Below are 23,065 nucleotides of genomic sequence, written 5' to 3'. Positions count from 1 at the left end.
ACGTGGTTTTAAGGCTACCTATTCCATGACAAATATATAAATTATTTTATTCATGTTATTTGGAGTGAAGTATTTTAAGGATTAAATATATTATTGTTTATATGTGTTTAGCGTGTTTGTGCAGTGGGGATGGTTAGGTTTAGGCATTACTAGGGGGTCTAGGGGTTAGGGATAGGTACAGGGAGGGTTAGGTATAGTTACAGTGCAATATACACACCAACAGGGGGGTGGTTAGTTTTAGGCACCACCAGGGGGGTCTTAGGTTTAGGCACCACCAGGGGGTCTTAGGTTTAGGCACCACCAGGGGGGTCTTAGGTTTAGGCACCACCAGGGGGGTCTTAGGTTTAGGCACCAACAGGGGGGTCTTAGGTTTAGGCACCACCAGGGGGGTCTTAGGTTTAGGCACCAACAGGGGGGTCTTAGGTTTAGGCATCAACAGGGGGGTCTTAGGTTTAGGCACCACCAGGGGGGTCTTAGGTTTAGGCACCAACAGGGGGGTCTTAGGTTTAGGCACCAACAGGGGGGTCTTAGGTTTAGGCACCAACAGGGGGGTCTTAGGTTTAGGCACCACCAGGGGGGGTCTTAGGTTTAGGCACCAACAGGGGGGTCTAGGGGTTAGGGATAGGTACAGGGAGGGTTAGGTATACTTACAGTGCAATATACACCACCAGGGGGGTGGTTAGGTTTAGGCACCACCAGGGGGGTGGTTAGTTTTAGGCACCACCAGGGGAGTCTTAGGTTTAGGCACCACCAGGGGGGTCTAGGGGTTAGGGATAGGTACAGGGAGGGCTCTGTGTGAGAGTAAGGTTAGGTATAGTTATAGTACAATATATGTCATATATACAATTTATTAAATTATGTGTATTTACACAAAAGGGGGGTCTAGGTGAGAGGGATAGGGATAAGGAGATATATCTGTGACCCTAAAGTTAGGTATAATTGTAGTAAAATACCTGTAAAACCTACCATTCTAATACTATGCTTAATACACGTGTAAATAGCGTTTTTTTTCTATAGACGCTATTTGACGTTTTATTTCAGAATTTGTTTACTGTTATAGACGGTATTTTGCCATTTCATTTCCGTTTATTTAACCTATATAGCACTAAATTATCGTTTATAACATATTAAACGAAAATATGGTTTTGCATTCAAACGTACAATTTCGGCTACACCCCGCGCCCTTTTTTCCACGCGCCCTTTTTTGATAGACGCAAGGAATGGATTTACACTTTTCTTAACTCTAATGCAGCTCTAGAAATCCACGCTAAACTCCAACTATTACACAGGCTTTGGGAAGTTTCTTACTATCATGCAGAACTGCTCTTCTGCTGGTTAGAACAGTTTTAGAAGAAAAAACTGTCGGTAATGCGTTGATAAATCTGGCCCACTGTACCTGTTCACGGTACGTGTTGTGACAGGTGCACGTGTGACTGGCTGCCTGCCCGAAGACTAAGTCGCTCCCCACACAGCATCTCTGCCTGCAGGTCGGCGCTTGACTGCCTTCTCCGCCGCCACCAACAGAGTCCACCAGGACTCCAGGCGGATTCCTGAAGTATTAAGATCGCTGCAAGCAGCTGCCGCTATAATAATTTTTCCTGGTGCGTGTACATGCTTGCCTAATTTTTCTGGCAGCACTGGAGCTGCAACAACAAAACAAAAGGCATGTACATGTGTCCTTGTTACCTTGCCCCGGTGAAGGGTCTTGCATATCACAATGAAGCAATGACCGACGGCTATATGAGTGTCTCGGGGGGGGGGGGGCACACCCAAGATAATAAGGTCATTGTGGACAGACCAAATTCGATCAGCTGGACAGTCACTGTTCTGTCATTGAGCTACCTCAGCCCAGCGACCATATGGGCTTGAAAACCACCATGGCCTGCACTCTGGCCATGGTGCGCACCAGTCCAGCATGGCCGTCACTACACAAAAAGCTGTTTGCGGTGTGTTACACAGTGAGTTTGGTCTGTCAGTGTGAAGCAGTACACTAATTACACTACCTGATTGATGTATACACATGCAAGATGTTTTAAAGCATTTTAGGCCTCCAATTTAGCATGCAATGTGATTTCATTTCTGCCCTTAAAACACTGCTTTGCGTCAAATCCAGATTTTTACCCGGGACTTTTGGCGTGTATCCCACTGATCCATGCAAAAACTTAGACCCCTTTAAACATCTTTTCCATCACTTTTGTGGCCAGCATAAATGTTTCTAGTTTTTAAAGTTCGCCTCCCCATTGAAGTCTATTACGGTTCGCAAAAGTTCGCATGTTCGCAAACGTTTGCAGAAGTTCGCGAATGCGTTTTGCAAACCGGAAATCGGAGGTTCGGGCCATCCCTATTTATTATAGGGGAGTGCTCAATTTTGTATAAACTCATATACTGTAGTTGTTTGTATAAAAAATAGGGCATTATTTGATCTGTTGGGTGGGGTGGGGTGGGGGGTGTACTGAGTTCTAATTACTCCACTACTTAGATAAATATCATATTATTCCCCAGCCCATTTAATGGTGTTAGTTTAAACATTTACAACCAATGTACAAATAACTAAATAAAGTCTTCGGTATTTGAAAGTATTTTAAAACACTCAAGAGAATGCTGTCTGAAGAATTCTGCAGACTGTCTTAGCAGTTTTGACAGAAGATGTTAAAGATTTTATTACTGAGCTTTTTTTGGCCAGTTCTATCCTGCTTGCAGCTTTTTATAGCTGTCACGGCAGAAATTCTGTCAGCGTTAAAACCCACAAGTCCATTCAGTTCCTTTGGCCAGCATCTAGTAATGATACTGCCAAGAGTGCTCTTATACACAACATAAATATCCGCCATCCGCAAATTATTTATAAATTGATCAACTGTTTGTTTAACTGTACCACCTAATATTTACAGTCTAAGCTATCCAACGCTAATTGCATAATCAATATTAGCAGATACTCTTTGTACAGCTCATTACAAAATACAAGGATTAGCCAAAACATTACATCTGCCTGCATAGTATTGTGTATGTCCTCATATGCTTGGGCATCAGCTTCACAACACCTCCAAAGGCATCTTATAGTACAAATACATTAGCAGTAGATCCATAGAGTCCTATAAATTGCAAATAAGGAATTCCATGGACTTTTTTCTAAGGCATTGCTATTATGACATGTCCCCAATCCCAGCAGCCGCGCTAGGTCTAGGGTTAGCTAAACAAGTGTTTTTACAAATGAATAGGAAAAAAACCAGGGCATCCTAAAGATCTTTTTGAAATAGTATTTATTTTTACTTATTCTCACTACTCTCCCTAACATATTAACCTTTTCGGGACCGGCCGCCTACCCCCCCTTAAGGACCAAGGCATTTTACGCGGGAGGGGGGTGCGCGCGTTTGGGGGGTCAGGCGGCCGGATCTCGTGTGTGGCTGGCTGGATTGGTGTCCCCCCATGGTGGCTTGTGCCCCCCCCCCCTTCTGCCAGCAGCCTTCACTCACCTTCCAGGCTCTAGCGATGAGCCGCACGGGACCCTCTTCTCCGGCCGGCATCTCCATTCTGTCTGACGATCAGTTCCGGGTCGCGGCTTGATGACGTCATCAAGCCGGGACCCGGCGCTGACGTCAGATGGAGCGGAGATGCCGGCCAGAGCGGAGGGGAGTGCCGATCGTCGCGGGAACGGCAGGGAGGTAAGTGGATCCTCTTCTTTCCCCCCCCCTGCCGCTGCAGCTGTCAAACTGATCACTACGATCCAACGGCGATCGTAGTGATCACGTGATCAGCAGCCATACGCGATGGCTGCTGATCACTCGGGGGAGATGTCGGCTGTCATATGACAGCTTAATCTCCCCCTCCGGGTGCGCACGATCGCGTCGGGAGCGGAAATTGCGGGCCGGCGTAGATTCTACGCCGCATCAGGCTAGAACAGCCACAAGTGCGGCGTACAATCTAATGCACGCGGTCCCGAAAAGGTTAAATAGCATAGAACATTTTGTGATTAAAGTGTCTATGGGAGATCACACACACCCCAGCATGTACGTGTAAAAAAGCGCCTGGTAAAAAGGGCGCCAGAGATAGCCGCTAGTAAAATATTGGTAAAATTACAGATATTCTACTACTTAATTTTGATAGTAAAATATCGGTAATCTTTACCTGTTATTTACTATGACCTAACCCTACTGTCACACAGAACCCTCCCTCTACTGATGCCTAACCCTAAAACCCTTGAAGTTGTCAAACCTTAACCACTTGACCACTGAGGGGTTTTTACCCTTTTAGGACCAGAACAATTTTCACCTGTCAGCGTTCCTCCCATTCTTTTGCTAATAACTTAAAGGGAACCTAAACTGAGAAGAATATGGATTTTTCCTTTCAAAATAATACCAGTTGCCTGACTCTCCTGCTGATCCTGTGTCTCTAATACTTTTAGCCACAGCCCCTGAACAAGCATGCAGATCAGGTGCTCTGACTGAAGTCAGACTGGATTAGCTGCATGCTCATCTCAGGTGTGTGATTCAGCCACTACTGCAGCCAGAGATCAGCAGGACTGACAAGCAACTGGTATTGTTTAAAAGGATACATCCATATCCCTCTCAGTTAAGGTTCCCTCACTTCTCATCACAACAAAATGATCTATATCTTGTTTTTTTCACCACCAATTAGGCTTTCTTTGGGAAGTACATTATGCTAAAAATTATTTTAATCTAAACGTATTTTAATTGGCATAATAAGAAAAAATGAAAAAATATTAATTACTTTTCAGTTTGTGGCCATTATAGTGCTAAAAAAACGTTCTACTGTGGATAAAAAACACACATTTTATTTGCCCATTTGTCCCGTTTATTGCAAAGTTTTAAAAAATTCCCTAGTACAATGTATGGCGCCAATATTTTATTTGAAAAAAGGTGCATTTTTTTAGTTTTTTGCGTCCATCACCAATTACAAGCCCGTAAATTAAAAATTAACAGTAATATGTTAGTTTAACCCCCTTGCCGGTTATCCCGAGCTCAGCTCGGGGTAACCTGCGCAGGAGGATTCCTCAGGCCCCGCTGGGCCGATTTCTATCAAATAAAAAGCAGCACACGCAGCCGGCACTTTGCCAGCCGCGTGTGCTGCCTGATCGCCGCCGCTCTGCGGCGATCCGCCGCGAGCAGCGGCGAAAGAGGGTCCCCCCAGCCGCCCGAGCCCAGCGCAGCCGGAACAAACAGTTCCGGCCAGCGCTAAGGGCTGGATCGGAGGCGGCAGACGTCAGGACGTCGGCTGACGTCCATGACGTCACTCCGCTCGTCGCCATGGCGACGAGGAAAGCGAAACAAGGAAGGCCGCTCATTGCGGCCTTCCTTGTTACTTTTGATCGCCGGAGGCGATCGAAAGTGCGGATCCGGAGCGCCCTCTAGTGGGCTTTCATGCAGCCAACTTTCAGTTGGCTGCATGAAATAGTTTTTTTTTAATTTAAAAAAAACCCTCCCGCAGCCTCCCTGGCGATTTTAATAGAACGCCAGGGAGATTAATAATAGTTTATGCTGGCATTTGACATGAATATTAAAAAAAAAATCAGTCTCTAAGGTAACTACTTATGTATTTTTTTTATGTCATTTATTTTTCCTTTACAAAAAAAAGTTTGGGTTCTATGGGAGGGAAATAGTTAATTATAAAAGTCAGTGTTGGGATTTTTATTAAATAAAAGTGGATTTTGGTGCAATTTACTATTTGGCCACAAGATGTCCCCAGTCATTTCCGATTTCACATACGTACATGAATCGGAAGTAATGTGTGGCACTGTAAAAACAGGAAGATACAATGAATGCAGGCATCTCATAGACGTCGGCATTCATAGAATCGGGGACTTAGATTAATTATTATTATTATTATGTATTAGATTTATATAGCGCCAACATATTACGCAGCGCTGTACAATAAATAAACTTACAGACAAAGACAATGATAACAGGGGTGACAGAACAATACAGGTTATAGACAATAGATACAACAATACAGGTAATAGCAAAAAGATACACAAGACAATGCAGACAGTAGTACAATGCCAGATCATAAACTGGAGTGGTAGTGGTAACAAGTTCCAAATTCTGGGTAAAGTGCACACAGTCAAGTATGATACACAAAGGGGAGAGGGCCATGCCAAAGGCTTACAATCTAGAGGGAGGGGTTGGTGACACAAAAGGAGGGGGTGCAGCAAGAAGTTATTGGCAGAAAGGATTAGGGCAGTGTTGAGTTCATGTAGGCCTCCTTGAAGAAGTGAGTTTTGAGTGCTTTTTTGAAGGTGTTGAAGGTGGGAGCGAGCCTGATGGGCAGTGGGAGAGAGTTCCACAGGATGGGGGCAGCTCTAGTGAAGTCCTGCAGTCGTGCATGGGAGTGCGAGATGCGTCGGGTGGTTAAGAGGAGGTTGTTGGAGGAGCGAAGTGGGTGGCCTGGTGTATATCTGCTGACCAGGTCAGAGATGTAGCTTGGGCAGGACTTGTGTATGGATTTGTTGGCCAAACATAGGACCTTGAAGCTAATTCTGAAGTGAATTGGAAGCCAATGAAGGGATTTGCGTAGGGGAGTCGTGGAGACAGAGCGGTGGGAGGAGTAGATGAGTCTGGCTGCTGCGTTCATGATGGATTGTAGGGGGGCTATGCGGTTTTGAGGGAGGCCTGACAGGAGGGAGTTGCAGTAGTTCAGGCAGGAGATGATGAGGGCATGGACAAGGAGTTTGGCAGTGTCTGGGGTCAGGAAAGGCCGGATCTTGGAGATGCTGCGTAGGTGAAAATAGCAGGCCCTAGCTACGGTTTGTATGTGGGAGGTGAAGGAGAGGGCCGAGTCCAGGGTGACAACCAGGTAGCGGGCTTGTGTTTTGGATGAATGATTGTGCCATTGACAGAGACGTAGAGGTCAGTGGGGGGTGAGGCAGCACGGGGTGAGAAGATTAGGAGTTCAGTCTTATCCAGGTTTAATTTTAGGAACCTGGCAGACATCCAGGATGAAATAGCCGAGAGGCCACAGGATACCTTCTCCATGGTGGTGGTGGAGAGGTCAGTGGTATGGAGGTAAATCACTGCGTTCCCATTGATTCATCTCTCTACTAACGGGTGACGACGGGCGTCGATAAATACTATTCCTCCTGCGAGTTGTAGCAACTCGGAGGGAGGTGTAATTTGGGGTCTGGTGATTGCTGCATCCCCTAATTACTCTCACCCAGGGCGCACAACATAGGATTGCAGCTATGATGGCGTCCAGCTTCTGCACTCAGCGCTGAGTGCCGGATGCCGAAATAACCTGCTTCGCTAACTTTGATAACACAATGCTAGTCAAGTACATGCCTCTACATGTTGGACTAGGGTAAGGTATTTTACGCACAAAAAAATGGGGAATGTGTGATGTCAGCGTTATCATGTGGCTTAGAGACTGAGACCTGTATATAGCTGGCTTCCAGTGATACTGTATGGCATGGCTATAAATGTGTTATTTAAAATAAGGACTAATATTTAAATACAAGTATAGCCGTAAGGGATCCCGCCTCAAAAACATTGAGGAGTGAAAATGCCAATAATCTATTTGCATTAATTCTTGTGAAAATGATGTTAAACTCAATTTTCAAGCCATAATTTTTGGCATATTTTCATGGTAAAAATATCGATTTTTTGCATTTTTGCAGTAAAAATTGTCACAGTGAAAATATTGTTTTTCTGCATTGTTGCACTTATCACAATTTTTCACAGTGAAAATATTAATATCAAAATATCAAAAATACAAGCTTATTTTTTTTGCGAAAATTTAATTGAAATCAAGAATAGCATTTTCAATGTGAAAATGACTTTGGCTAAAATTCACAAGCAACGCTGCTCAAGAAGCCCCACAGCCACCAGCAGAGCCAGTGTGGGTCTAAAATGAAGGGATGACAAGCAGTAGCTCTTCATTTCAAAAGCTCCATCTGCATAGCATGGGTGGGCCTTCTAGAGAGGACACCTGTATTCTTCAGGTTAAGAAATCACAACCACCTTCCACGTTATTGACGCTTAACTTTTACACACTGGGTCAATGCTCCTGGATTTAGAACAGGTGTGCTTATCTCATTACTCCAGGAGGTTCTAGTTCCAATGATCAGATGGGGATTTGTCCAAAGAGCTGCTGTGCCAGTGATTGCAATAGAGTTCTTGAAATGGAGAGAGCTATGTCCTCCTCTGCTTTGGTGCCATATCCCATTTATTATGGGGATGAAGCTGTTAAAACAGAGTGGGGGCTAATTTTTCCTTAATCCTTCAATATGTAGCCACATAAACCATCTGCAAGGGGCCAAGAGACTTCTTAAGTGGGAGAGGCTGTCCATGGAGCTGAATATAATGGCCCTATGGAAACCTTCCAGGGCCTAGTGCACACCGAGCGGTTTTTAAAGTGATCCGCAAACCGCTTCCGCCTTAGAAAATGCTTGGCTAATGTATTTAAATGGGCTGGTGCACACCGGTGGTTTGCGGTTTTTAGCAAACCGCAAACGTGGGTCCTGCAGCACTTTTGCGATTTGCAGAAGCGTTTCTGCCTCAATGTAAAGTATAGGAAAAGCTCAAAGCGTTCTGGAAAACGCAAGATCAGAGCGGTTTGCCAGGCGTTTTTGTTACAGAAGCGGTTCAGTAACAGCTTTTATTGTAACAATATTTGTAATCTGCTACACAAAAACTCTCCCAAAAACGCTAGGCATGTTTAGAAAATGTCTCTAAACATGCCTGGAATCACTCTGAAATCTGCTTCAAAAACCTCTAGCGTTTTGAGGATCTGCTAGCGGTTTTGGTGTGCTCTGGGCCTTAAAGAGAACCTGTACTGAGTAAAATCATTTAAAATAAACACATGAGGTAACTTCAAATTAACATTACACAGTTACCTTGCCATCAGTTCCTCTCAGAAGCTCACCATTTTCTTCTGGCAATGATCCCTTCCAGTTCTGACAACATTTTGTCAGATCTGAAATATATCAGTTGCTGTCAGTTATATATCAGTTGCTGTCAGTTATAGCTGAGAGGAAAACTGATGTACCAGGTAATGTCCATGTTTCCCTATGGCTCAAGTGGGTGATGTTACAGTTTAACAGTGTACTGACCAGAAAGCTGTTATGGGTAATGGCCATTTTCAAAATGGAGGACGGAGAATTCCCTTGATCACAGTGCACAAACAGGACGTGGGACAGGAGAAAGACACTGAGGAGTAGACTACACGGGAGGTAAGAATGACTTATGTATGTTTATTTTGACTTTTAATTTTCAGTTCAGGTTTTCTTTAAGCTTCAGCTGGTGGCACATAAAGAGCGGTGCATAGTTATATCTCACAGGCTGCAATTACTTCTGCCAGCCATGTTATTCCTGAAGCAATTGTGTGATCTTCTTTCTTGTGGTGGGATAGCAATACAGTTGTCCATCATGATTGAGAATGAAAAACCCTGAAAAAAACAGTAAATGATCTTATCTATCGCTGTGTCAGATTATAAAGAAGAAATATTTCCAAATGTATTAGTAAAATATGCACAGAGAACCAAATAATCCAATCTAAATAATAATCCAAACATTTGTATAGCGCTTTTCTCCTGTCGGACTCAAAGCGCTCAAGAGCTGCAGCCACTGGGACGTGCTCAGGAGGCCACCCTGCAGTGTTAGGAAGTCTTGACGCAAAAAGCACCATATGCATCCAGCCATTCTGAAAGACGGAGAGCTTGTTAGTACAAATTAATAATTCAAGAATAAATATTATCAGTGTAGTCTCCTGCCAAATAGATAGTATTGTGGAAAAAGGGGGGGGGGGGGGGGCAGAAAATACTTCACTGATATAAGTAAATACAATATTATCAAAAATAAATATAACTATTACTGTAATATTTAAAATCAATATACTTTATTTATATGTCCGCTATGCAATGCTGTAATGTAGTGATCTGCAAGCCTTTTTCCGCAAAGCCTGTCCGCAAAAAATGGCCCCTCTTGCCGCTACTCGTGTGCCCCCAGACACCAGAGCTGGGACAAGGTCCTCCAGCACCCAAGGCTGAGACACCAAAGTGCGCCCCTCCATCCCACCCACCCCAGCTGTCACACACTGATTGCTATTAGACTAAGAGGGCCACAGGGCCCACAACCTCCCCAACACCTTAATATCTAGTTATCTGGCTTGCAGTCACTGCCATGTATCCCCTTTTCTTATTTCTTTCTGCTTAAAACACAATTAGGAATGACAGCTGAATGAATTGTGCGCCCCCTCCTACACTGCGCCCTGAGGCTGGAGCCTCTCCAGCCTATGCCTCGGCTCGGCCCTGCCAGACACCCAATATCACCTTTATAGCTGCATATTGTGGTTTTGCAGAAGAGAGTGGAAGCTTTAGGAGGGGAAGTTAGGGTTAAGCACCACCAGGGGTGTTAGGTTTAGGCATCACTGGAAGGGGCTTAGAGTTATGCACCACCTGGGGGGTTTAGGGTTAGGCACCACCAGGAGTGAGGTCTTAGGGTTAGGCACCACCAGGGAAAGTTTTGGTGTGAAAGTAAGGATATCTATCTATTTTTTTCCAGGTGCCTTTATTTCATGTATGCAATTTAGTGTGCTCATATTACTCACTTGCAGCCATGCTCATACACAGATGGGAGTACGACCACGAGAACATATATGACAAACTCTTCTCCGATGTGTTCAGAGTAACCTTGCACAGGAATGGTGGTTTCAGGGATGATGGATTATCCAGTATCTTCCCTCTACTGAGGTATCTCTTTTTAATTGGTTTTCAGGTTCACTTTAAAGTTGAACTAGAGTAGACTCTACAACATGATCTGATCCAGAAGATATAAAATATTCCACTACCGAACCTTCCTCCTGAAAATAAACTGGATTTATCCAAGTGGTTTAAACAGGAAAAGGTTGTTTTAACATACATTCACCTCTAGGGATGGTCAATGAGATGCAAACAATGTTGAGTGCAAATTCCGATACTAACTTGATGCAAATGTATGCAGTTTGAAAACTGACCAATCAAATGTAGTAGCAGCAGCATTTGTTTGGTCTGTTTTCAAGCTGTATACATTTGAATATCATGAGCATAAACATTTCCATCAACTCAAAATTATTCATAACTAAGTAACCATCTCTATTTAACGTGTATACTTTAACTGAAATGTAGTGTACAAGATACAGAGGCGCCAAAAGAATAAAAGGTAATTAAATGAACTTAAAAAACCAACTGGTTAAACAGAGGAGGCAGCGGTGGTCTTACCCCCTCCAAACAGACACAGGCAAGGACTGCGATTCAGACAGTCAACAATTTATTCGGAACTCCAAAAAACAATGCAACGCGTTTCACGGGCCATACATCCCGCTTCCTCAGGCAAAATACAGTAGGAGTCACAGCTGCAGAAAATACACAAACAGACAACCAGAGGCATAAAATCGTCAAAGTGCTGATATGAATACGTAAATTTACATTTTGCATTACATTTTAGTGACAAGTTGTGCGCGGGTTATAAATATTAGTTTCAGACTGATAGTAGTCTCATAGGTATGCTTGACAGCTATAGAATGGGTAGGGGGAATGTTAAAGGTGCATTGTGCTAAACAGAGTAAGACCAATGATAAATACAAACAAATATGCAAATACATAAAGTAAAAAATTGGCTGGGTTTGCTGCCGGTTGTTGTGGACATCATACAGAACAACAGTGAATAGTGGGTGAAATTGGGAGAAAGGGTTGACATGGTCTAGAGGAGGAGGAGGAACAGAGGGTGTTGGAATGGCTAAAAAACAGGTGGGGTGTTTTAGGCAGCAAGTAAACAAGAGTATAAGGAGAAGGCAGACTTACCATCTGTATTATATCAGCGAGCTTGGCGCCTCTGTAATGCCAGAGGACACCTGAGTTCATTAAGTAGCATGGATCAGTATGAGGAATGTGAGAGTACTTCCGGGCGGAAGTGTGTCATAGAGGGGCGGGGCCATCATGTGTGTAAACTTTGTAAATTTTGTAAATAAAGTTGAAGAAGAAAAAAAAAAAAAAAAAAAAAAAAAAAAGAAGGAACGACTAGAAAAATTAGTTTCGAACTGATGAAAGTCTCAAAGGTATGCTTGACCACTTTAGAATGGATAAGGGGGGGTGTAAAAAGTTGCATTGTACTGAATCAGAGTAAGACCAATGATAAATACAAACAAATATACAAGTATTCAACATAAAAATGGTAGAAAGACATGTAAAATGCATAAAATGTATAAAAATCAAAATAAAAGTTGTATATCATAAAATTAGAATAAACATATACATTATTAGAAGGATAAAAGAGAGGACTATTAAAAGACTGAACGGATTAGGTAAAGTGCTTAATGTATTTTTTCTAGTACTTCATTAAGACCCTCAGGAACCAAAGTCCTGAGGGTCTGTATCCAATACATTTCCAGTTTTTTTTAGGGTAACAGAGGCCGCCGGGGCACTGTCGTTGATCTGATCAATGAGAGTGATGGTGAAGGTGTCAGGGGTGCCGTCGTGTGCGTGGTGAAAGTGACGTGAGACACTGTGCAGAGGGAAGTGTTTGAGGATATTCCTTTTGTGTTGTCCTATCCTACTACGGGCTTCTTGTGTGGTTCTGCCAATATACTGGAGACGGCAAGAACAGGAAATGAGATAGATGATAAATTTGGAATGGCATGAGATATGTTTTTTTATTTGGTATTGAGTACCTGTGGTGTGAGAACTAAAGCTGACTGTGTTGGTAATGAAAGGACAGGCTAAACAGCGGGTGTGGTTACAGGCCCAGGAGCCGGGGGGAAGTGTACTGGAAGAGGCGGAGGGAGGATGGTTGCGAAGTTTACTGGGAGCTAACAGGCCACGGAGGTTGGGTGCTCTCCTATAGGTGATTTGCGGTCGGGTAGGTAATAGGGGTTTAAGGTAGGGGTCCTGGAGCAGGATTTCCCAGCGATTATGTAAAATAGATCTAATGATTGAGTGTTCTTTGCAGTATTTTGTGATGAATCTAGATTGAGGGTTATTGTCAGTGGTAGGATTGGAGATGGTTTTTGTAGTGGATGGTTGGATTTTGGCCTTATGCCGTGCATCGCGGATCAGCTTCTTGGGGTATTTTCTCTCAGAAAATTTTTTTGCAAGAATATCGGATTGAGAATTGTAGTCATTGATATCGGAACAGTTTCTAAAAATCCTTTTAAACTGGCTATATGGGGTATTCTGGGTCCAAGGGCGGTGGTGAAAACTGCTGAAATGAATGAAATTGTTGGAGTCTACTGTTTTGAAGTATGTTTTGGTTTGTATGGAGTTGTTAACTATGGAAATAGTAAGGTCGAGGTAGTTGATTGTGGTAGGGTGGTGTTGGGCAGTAAAATTGAGTCGGGCTTTGTTACTGTTGAGGAATAATATGAAATTAGGAATGAGGGTGGTATCACCCTTCCAAATGAAAAATAGATCATCAATATAGCGTTTATATAGGATTATATTGTTTTTGAACGGGTGATCATTGTTGAGTAATGTTGTTTCAATTAATCCCATGGTCAGGTTAGCGTACGAGGGTGCAAAGGAGCTCCCCATAGCTGTACCGCTAACCTGATGATAAATACAGTCATTAAATGTGAAAATGTTGTTGTACAAAATGAACTCAATGCACTGCAGAAGGAACTGTTGTTGTAAGGGGGGCATATTGGGAATAGTGGTGAGATAATATTGAATAGCAGAAAGGCCGAATTGATGTGGAATATTTGTATATAAGGATGTAATGTCACAGGTTAACCAACTGTATTCAGAGGACCAGGTGATCTGGGATAATAGTTGTGTGAGGTGGTAAGAGTCTTTTAAATAGGATGGGAGGTTGATGACAAGTGGCTGTAGATGTTTATCAATAAACCGGGAGAGATTACTGGTCATGGAATTAATACCGGAAATGATGGGTCTTCCGGGCGGTTTATGTAGCTGTTTGTGGATTTTAGGTAGATGATAGAAAAAGGGGGTAGCGGGGTGTTGGTTAATGATGAAATTGCGTTCGTTTTTTGTAATGATGTTCTGGAAGAAGGCCTGATTGATGAACTGTTTGAGAATATTGTTAAGGGCTGTTGTGGGGTCGGAAGTGAGTCGGTTGTAGTGGTTGCGATCATTAAGAAGTCTGAGGGATTCGTCAAGATAATCAGATTTATTGAGAATAACTATACCACCGCCCTTGTCCGCAGGTTTGATGACCAGATTGGGGTTTCGGAGTAGTGTTTTAAGAGCTGTATGTTCGTTGGGGGTAAGGTTTGGTTTTGTGGTGTGAGTTTGTGTTTGCAGGGTACGCAGATCATCCATAACGAGGGAATAAAACGTTTCAATGTAATGGCCCTTAGAGGCTGTAGGATAGAATCGGGACTGTCCTTTCAGTTGGGTGGTGATGAATGTTTCCAAATGTATCTCATTGGGATCAGTTGTAGTGATGGCAATTGAGTCGTTGGCAGTAATGATGAGGGGTACAGAGGAGAGAAGTGTCTGATTTCTCTTAATCGCAAAGTGGCGTTTGAGAGTGAGTTTTCTGATATATGAGTTAAGATCTGAAAATAATTCGAACATATTGACTGAATTGGTTGGACAGAATGATAGGCCTTTGTCCAGAAGACTTATTTCATGTTGGGTGAGTATGTGCTCAGAGAGATTGAATATGCATTTGCTGGTGGGAGCAAGGTAATTAATGTTATGTTTGTTATGTTTTTTATTTTGGCCTTTACCTCTGGAGCCCCTTTTTTTTCTCCGGGTGGATGTAATGGGTTGGTCTATGGTTAGTGTGGGTGGTGGATCATGTTCTGGGAATTGTCTGGATGCGGCTGAACTATGGGATGGTGCGGGATCTGACTGGATGTCATGTGGGTAGGCGGACTGTTCGTCTCCTGCGCTAGGGATGTAGGAAGGTCTAAAAAAGACAGCTCAGATATATTGGGTTCTTGTTGTAAAGAGGGGGCTGGATGAGATAGGACATTAATGGGTTTTAGGAAGGACCTCATAGACGTTTGGATAGTATTGGGAATCGGAATTTTTGGAGTTTTTAGCGGCCGAGGGTTGGTGGGGAAAGCGGGTTTTGGTGAGGGGGGTTCAGTGTCACACAGACTAATCTGTGAGATCCTGAATTCGGAGGGGGAGGAAATGTCAAGGGTATGCTTGTTGATGATATTTAAGGAAAGGGCCGTGGGGTTAGTGATAGTGTGATCTAAGGAAGGTAATTTGGCTGTTTTTTTGTTTTGGGTCAGGGGGGGAGTGTTTTTTTGGGGGTGCTGCTCTGCCGTCTCGAGTACATCGGCCGAACCTTCTGGACTGCTTATTTTGTCAAATGGTCTTTTTTTGGGGTTTGTACGGGCTGGTGGGGAAGCTGAATTGGGTCTGGGTGTGGAATGAGTAACTTTGGTGGGGAGTGGGAGTAGTGCACTGATGGGTGCCAGAGGGAGAAGGGAGGGAGGGGGAGGGGGGGTTGGGGTAGTGGTGGTGATGGGGGTGGGTGTGGTGGGGAGTGGAATAAGGTTGGCCGTGGGGTGTGAGGGGTGGGGGGGAGGTGGGAAGGGGAGGGGTGGGGGAGGAAAGGGAGGATATTTGAAGGTGATGGGTGGGGGTATGGAGAGACTCATGAGTGGGCGTGGAGTGGGTAAAGGTAATTGTTTGGGTGGTGGGTGTCGAGGGGGATGTGATGGGAAATTGGGAGGTGGTCTGGGTTTTCGTTCACGTTCGCGATGCTCCGCATAGGCCAGGCGGTCTCTGTTTAATTTTTTTATTTTATTGTCAATGGTGTCGCGTTCAAACTTCATAACCCTCGCTTTTAAGTTGGACATCAATGGTAGATATTGTGGATTATCATGGTGCAGAGCCAAGAAGTCTTTACAATTGTTAATAACGGGCTGAAGGTCTTCCACTAGTGAGGTACGTTTTGCAATGATCCTTGACATCATCCCTTCGCCACAAGTCTCTAAATATTCGTACCATTCTGTACAATATATAGGGTCATTAGGGAATGCAGAAAGGGTTTTCACCCTGATGCCATCTGGTGAGATTTTTTCAATAATGTATGTTTGCTGCATCGAAATATCAGCTAAGTGAAAGAATTCGTCTTTCAGTGCATTCTCCAGCTGGACAAAGGATGGTTTTAAATCAACAGTTACTTGTGGGGGTTTGTTCTCATCTGAGTTGGTGGGCTGGGACTCCTTGACATCAGGGTTACGTTTAAACTGTGCGAGGAGATCAGTTCTGTGTGTTGAACGGTCAGTGATGAAATCCATGATCAGGGTCTCCAATTGGTGTCAGTGCCCGATTCCGAAGATGGGCCAAGCGAACTTGAAAGAAAATAAAGCAGAGGGACACCAAGAGCCCCAATAGTGTAATTCGTCTTGGGGACAACAAAATAAATGAGACGTTAAAATTATACTCACAAACCAGGGTTACCAATAGGCAACCACTGTATAGGCAGGTGGGGAGAACAATCCTGACCCCACTCAGGAATAAAAAGTCGCTCTCTGTAGACAGGAAGATAGGGTAACAACCCTCCACCCAGGGTGGACTCAATGTAGTGTACAAGATACAGAGGCGCCAAAAGAATAAAAGGTAATTAAATGAACTTAAAAAACCAACTGGTTAAACAGAGGAGGCAGCGGTGGTCTTACCCCCTCCAAACAGACACAGGCAAGGACTGCGATTCAGACAGTCAACAATTTATTCGGAACTCCAAAAAACAATGCAACGCGTTTCACGGGCCATACATCCCGCTTCCTCAGGCAAAATACAGTAGGAGTCACAGCTGCAGAAAATACACAAACAGATAACCAGAGGCATAAAATCGTCAAAGTGCTGATATGAATACGTAAATTTACATTTTGCATTACATTTTAGTGACAAGTTGTGCGCGGGTTATAAATATTAGTTTCAGACTGATAGTAGTCTCATAGGTATGCTTGACAGCTATAGAATGGGTAGGGGGAATGTTAAAGGTGCATTGTGCTAAACAGAGTAAGACCAATGATAAATACAAACAAATATGCAAATACATAAAGTAAAAAATTGGCTGGGTTTGCTGCCGGTTGTTGTGGACATCATACAGAACAACAGTGAATAGTGGGTGAAATTGGGAGAAAGGGTTGACATGGTCTAGAGGAGGAGGAGGAACAGAGGGTGTTGGAATGGCTATCATGTGTGTAAACTTTGTAAATTTTGTAAATAAAGTTGAAGAAGAAAAAAAAAAAAAAAAAAAGAAGGAACGGCTAGAAAAATTAGTTTCGAACTGATGAAAGTCTCAAAGGTATGCTTGACCACTTTAGAATGGATAAGGGGGGGTGTAAAAAGTTGCATTGTACTGAATCAGAGTAATACCAATGATAAATACAAACAAATATACAAGTATTCAACATAAAAATGGTAGAAAGACATGTAAAATGCATAAAATGTATAAAAATCAAAATAAAAGTTGTATATCATAAAATTAGAATAAACATATACATTATTAGAAGGATAAAAGAGAGGACTATTAAAAGACTGAACGGATTAGGTAAAGTGCTTAATGTATTTTTTCTAGTACTTATTCATGAAATAAGTCTTCTGGACAAAGGCCTATCATTCTGTCCAACCAATTCAGTCAATATGTTCGAATTATTTTCAGATCTTAACTCATATATCAGAAAACTCACTCTCAAATGCCACTTTGCGATTAAGAGAAATCAGACACTTCTCTCCTCTGTACCCCTCATCATTACTGCCAACGACTCAATTGCCATCACTACAACTGATCCCAATGAGATACATTTGGAAACATTCATCACCACCCAACTGAAAGGACAGTCCCGATTCTATCCTACAGCCTCTAAGGGCCATTACATTGAAACGTTTTATTCCCTCGTTATGGATGATCTGCGTACCCTGCAAACACAAACTCACACCACAAAACCAAACCTTACCCCCAACGAACATACAGCTCTTAAAACACTACTCCGAAACCCCAATCTGGTCATCAAACCTGCGGACAAGGGCGGTGGTATAGTTATTCTCAATAAATCTGATTATCTTGACGAATCCCTCAGACTTCTTAATGATCGCAACCACTACAACCGACTCACTTCCGACCCCACAACAGCCCTTAACAATATTCTCAAACAGTTCATCAATCAGGCCTTCTTCCAGAACATCATTACAAAAAACGAACGCAATTTCATCATTAACCAACACCCCGCTACCCCCTTTTTCTATCATCTACCTAAAATCCACAAACAGCTACATAAACCGCCCGGAAGACCCATCATTTCCGGTATTAATTCCATGACCAGTAATCTCTCCCGGTTTATTGATAAACATCTACAGCCACTTGTCATCAACCTCCCATCCTATTTAAAAGACTCTTACCACCTCACACAACTATTATCCCAGATCACCTGGTCCTCTGAATACAGTTGGTTAACCTGTGACATTACATCCTTATATACAAATATTCCACATCAATTCGGCCTTTCTGCTATTCAATATTATCTCACCACTATTCCCAATATGCCCCCCTTACAACAACAGTTCCTTCTGCAGTGCATTGAGTTCATTTTGTACAACAACATTTTCACATTTAATGACTGTATTTATCATCAGGTTAGCGGTACAGCTATGGGGAGCTCCTTTGCACCCTCGTACGCTAACCTGACCATGGGATTAATTGAAACAACATTACTCAACAATGATCACCCGTTCAAAAACAATATAATCCTATATAAACGCTATATTGATGATCTATTTTTCATTTGGAAGGGTGATACCACCCTCATTCCTGATTTCATATTATTCCTCAACAGTAACAAAGCCCGACTCAATTTTACTGCCCAACACCACCCTACCACAATCAACTACCTCGACCTTACTATTTCCATAGTTAACAACTCCATACAAACCAAAACATACTTCAAAACAGTAGACTCCAACAATTTCATTCATTTCAGCAGTTTTCACCACCGCCCTTGGACCCAGAATACCCCATATAGCCAGTTTAAAAGGATTTTTAGAAACTGTTCCGATATCAATGACTACAATTCTCAATCCGATATTCTTGCAAAAAAATTCTCTGAGAGAAAATACCCCAAGAAGCTGATCCGCGATGCACGGCATAAGGCCAAATACCAACCATCCACTACAAAAACCATCTCCAATCCTACCACTGACAATAACCCTCAATCTAGATTCATCACAAAATACTGCAAAGAACACTCAATCATTAGATCTATTTTACATAATCGCTGGGAAATCCTGCTCCAGGACCCCTACCTTAAACCCCTATTACCTACCTGACCGCAAATCACCTATAGGAGAGCACCCAACCTCCGTGGCCTGTTAGCTCCTAAACTTCGCAACCATCCTCCCTCCGCCTCTTCCAGTACACTTCCCCCCGGCTCCTGGGCCTGTAACCACACCCGCTGTTTAGCCTGTCCTTTCATTACCAACACAGTCAGCTTTAGTTCTCACACCACAGGTACTCAATACCAAATAAAAAAACATATCTCATGCCATTCCAAATTTATCATCTATCTCATTTCCTGTTCTTGCCGTCTCCAGTATATTGGCAGAACCACACAAGAAGCCCGTAGTAGGATAGGACAACACAAAAGGAATATCCTCAAACACTTCCCTCTGCACAGTGTCTCACGTCACTTTCACCACGCACACGACGGCACCCCTGACACCTTCACCATCACTCTCATTGATCAGATCAACGACAGTGCCCCGGCGGCCTCTGTTACCCTAAAAAAACTGGAAATGTATTGGATACAGACCCTCAGGACTTTGGTTCCTGAGGGTCTTAATGAAGTACTAGAAAAAATACATTAAGCACTTTACCTAATCCGTTCAGTCTTTTAATAGTCCTCTCTTTTATCCTTCTAATAATGTATATGTTTATTCTAATTTTATGATATACAACTTTTATTTTGATTTTTATACATTTTATGCATTTTACATGTCTTTCTACCATTTTTATGTTGAATACTTGTATATTTGTTTGTATTTATCATTGGTCTTACTCTGATTCAGTACAATGCAACTTTTTACACCCCCCCCCCTTATCCATTCTAAAGTGGTCAAGCATACCTTTGAGACTTTCATCAGTTCGAAACTAATTTTTCTAGCCGTTCCTTCTTCTTTTTTTTTTTTTTTTTTTTCTTCTTCAACTTTATTTACAAAATTTACAAAGTTTACACACATGATGGCCCCGCCCCTCTATGACACACTTCCGCCCGGAAGTACTCTCACATTCCTCATACTGATCCATGCTACTTAATGAACTCAGGTGTCCTCTGGCATTACAGAGGCGCCGAGCTCGCTGATATAATACAGATGGTAAGTCTGCCTTCTCCTTATACTCTTGTTTACTTGCTGCCTAAAACACCCCACCTGTTTTTTAGCCATTCCAACACCCTCTGTTCCTCCTCCTCCTCTAGACCATGTCAACCCTTTCTCCCAATTTCACCCACTATTCACTGTTGTTCTGTATGATGTCCACAACAACCGGCAGCAAACCCAGCCAATTTTTTACTTTATGTATTTGCATATTTGTTTGTATTTATCATTGGTCTTACTCTGTTTAGCACAATGCACCTTTAACATTCCCCCTACCCATTCTATAGCTGTCAAGCATACCTATGAGACTACTATCAGTCTGAAACTAATATTTATAACCCGCGCACAACTTGTCACTAAAATTTAATGCAAAATGTAAATTTACGTATTCATATCAGCACTTTGACGATTTTATGCCTCTGGTTGTCTGTTTGTGTATTTTCTGCAGCTGTGACTCCTACTGTATTTTGCCTGAGGAAGCGGGATGTATGGCCCGTGAAACGCGTTGCATTGTTTTTTGGAGTTCCGAATAAATTGTTGACTGTCTGAATCGCAGTCCTTGCCTGTGTCTGTTTGGAGGGGGTAAGACCACCGCTGCCTCCTCTGTTTAACCAGTTGGTTTTTTAAGTTCATTTAATTACCTTTTATTCTTTTGGCGCCTCTGTATCTTGTACACTACATTGAGTCCACCCTGGGTGGAGGGTTGTTACCCTATCTTCCTGTCTACAGAGAGCGACTTTTTATTCCTGAGTGGGGTCAGGATTGTTCTCCCCACCTGCCTATACAGTTGTTGCCTATTGGTAACCCTGGTTTGTGAGTATAATTTTAACTTCTCATTTATTTTGTTGTCCCCAAGACGAATTACACTATTGGGGCTCTTGGTGTCCCTCTGCTTTACTTTAACTGAAATAACCATACCGCTGTAGCATAAAAAATATAACACTGAATGTCATTTTTTTGTTTTAAGCTTAAAAGTCTTAACTTTAATTTTCCTTGGAGCACAGCCACATAATTATGCCTACAGGAAACCGCCTGCTTAGATGCATGCTGGGAGAAAGTTGAACTTCTTTTACTTTTCTGGGAAAATTAAAATAAGGCTTTGTAACTTAAGAATAAAATGACTTTTGCAATGCTATATTTTTCGTGCTACAGGGAGTTCAGGCAGGGTATTCATTTCTGACAAAGTGTCCATGGTGACCGCAAGGCCAATTGACAACTGACCTTTATTCTGAAAATCAACTTTGTGCTGATTATAAGATTTTCTCTTGTTTTGCCCACAAATGATTATAAAATGTCCAGAAATGCTGCATTGTCATGTGACAAATGTGTTTCCAACAAATCCTGTACGTTGAGAAAGTAGCAATATTCAAAGGCTGTCGGTAGCAAAATATGTAGTATATTAAATAATTGCTTATTTAGAAGTCATAATTGTATGCACTGTGAAAAATGGAACACTACTTTTTTACAATAGTGTTTAACCACTTGATCTTGTCTGAACAACTATAGTCATCCAGATAGAAGCTGCTCTGGTCTATCGGGAGGTGTATACACATCCAGTGTTTCCTTGGTAGGTTTGAGCGATTGTGCATACACCTGCCACTGATTAACGGCGGCTTATACATGGCGGCAAATGGGGAAGGGGAACTGATGTTCCCCAATCCAATTGCGCTGCCTGGCATGAATGGACATGACCCCAATCACTACCAATTCTTTATACAGTCCATACGAATTACATACATCTTTTGTAATTTTCTCTGGACGCCTCCAACCATTTCTTAATTATTACTAAGTTACCCCTAGAAAAGGGATCTCACTCTATGAGAAAAATATCTCCAAAGAGTACATTTTTCTTGGAGCTGCGACCACGATATTACCTCCACAAGTCCGAGAGGGGGTGGTACTTACCCCGATGCTGCTATGAGTGGTTGCCTCCCCTGTAACCCAGCCTTGTGAGTATAACCTTATGTGTTTATGTATTCCTTGGTAAACCTACGATAATACACCAGATTGGGCTCCCGGTGTCTATCATGTGTTCTTTTTCTTCTCCACAAGTCCAAAACTTCCATGGGGTGTCACACCTGCCCAGCCTGTCAGTTGCCCTGATCCATCTGCAGGACAAAATAGTCCTGCTCTAGAACTTTGCAGAGCGGCAACGAACCTGAGCGATCTCGCCAACTGTGGCACACCAAGGCTGTCTATAATAATAGGGTGTGGTGCACAGGAATATGCACTTCAACTGCATCATCCAGGATTTTAATCAACAACTAGTGCAGGAGATTAATTTACTGCATTGCAGGCTGTAATGAGGAGACAGGCTGATGGTGAATACCCTGCTTTTATTTTTTTTTTGCTTTTCTTTGGGGGGGGGGGGGGGGCGTTGGGGTAGTGATTCTGCCTAATTCTATCTGATGATGCGGGGAATCTGCCTAATTTTATTTTATGATGGGGGCTCAGCCTAATTCATTTTTGGGGGTAGGACTAGGGGGTGGGGGAGACTGCCCAATTATGTTTAATAATGCAGGGGCGCTACTTTTTTTTGGGGGGGGGGGGTTCTACTTTGCCAAATTATTTTTTTGCTTGGGGAAGACTAGAGGCCTAATTACTAGGAGAAGGGGAGATTTTGTCAAATTTTATTTTATGGTGGGGTGCCCACCCTAATTATTTTTGGAGGGAGGGACTCTGATCTGCCTAATAGTATTTGGGGATGGGGGCTGCTAGATAGATTGCTGCCTACCTAAAGGAATAGAGAGTAAGAACTGCTGTTAATTAACTGCCTGCCTAAATGGT

Source organism: Hyperolius riggenbachi, chromosome 1 (assembly GCF_040937935.1).
Source record: "Hyperolius riggenbachi isolate aHypRig1 chromosome 1, aHypRig1.pri, whole genome shotgun sequence".
Lineage (NCBI taxonomy): Eukaryota > Metazoa > Chordata > Amphibia > Anura > Hyperoliidae > Hyperolius > Hyperolius riggenbachi.
Note: the sequence above shows the minus strand (reverse complement) of the source record.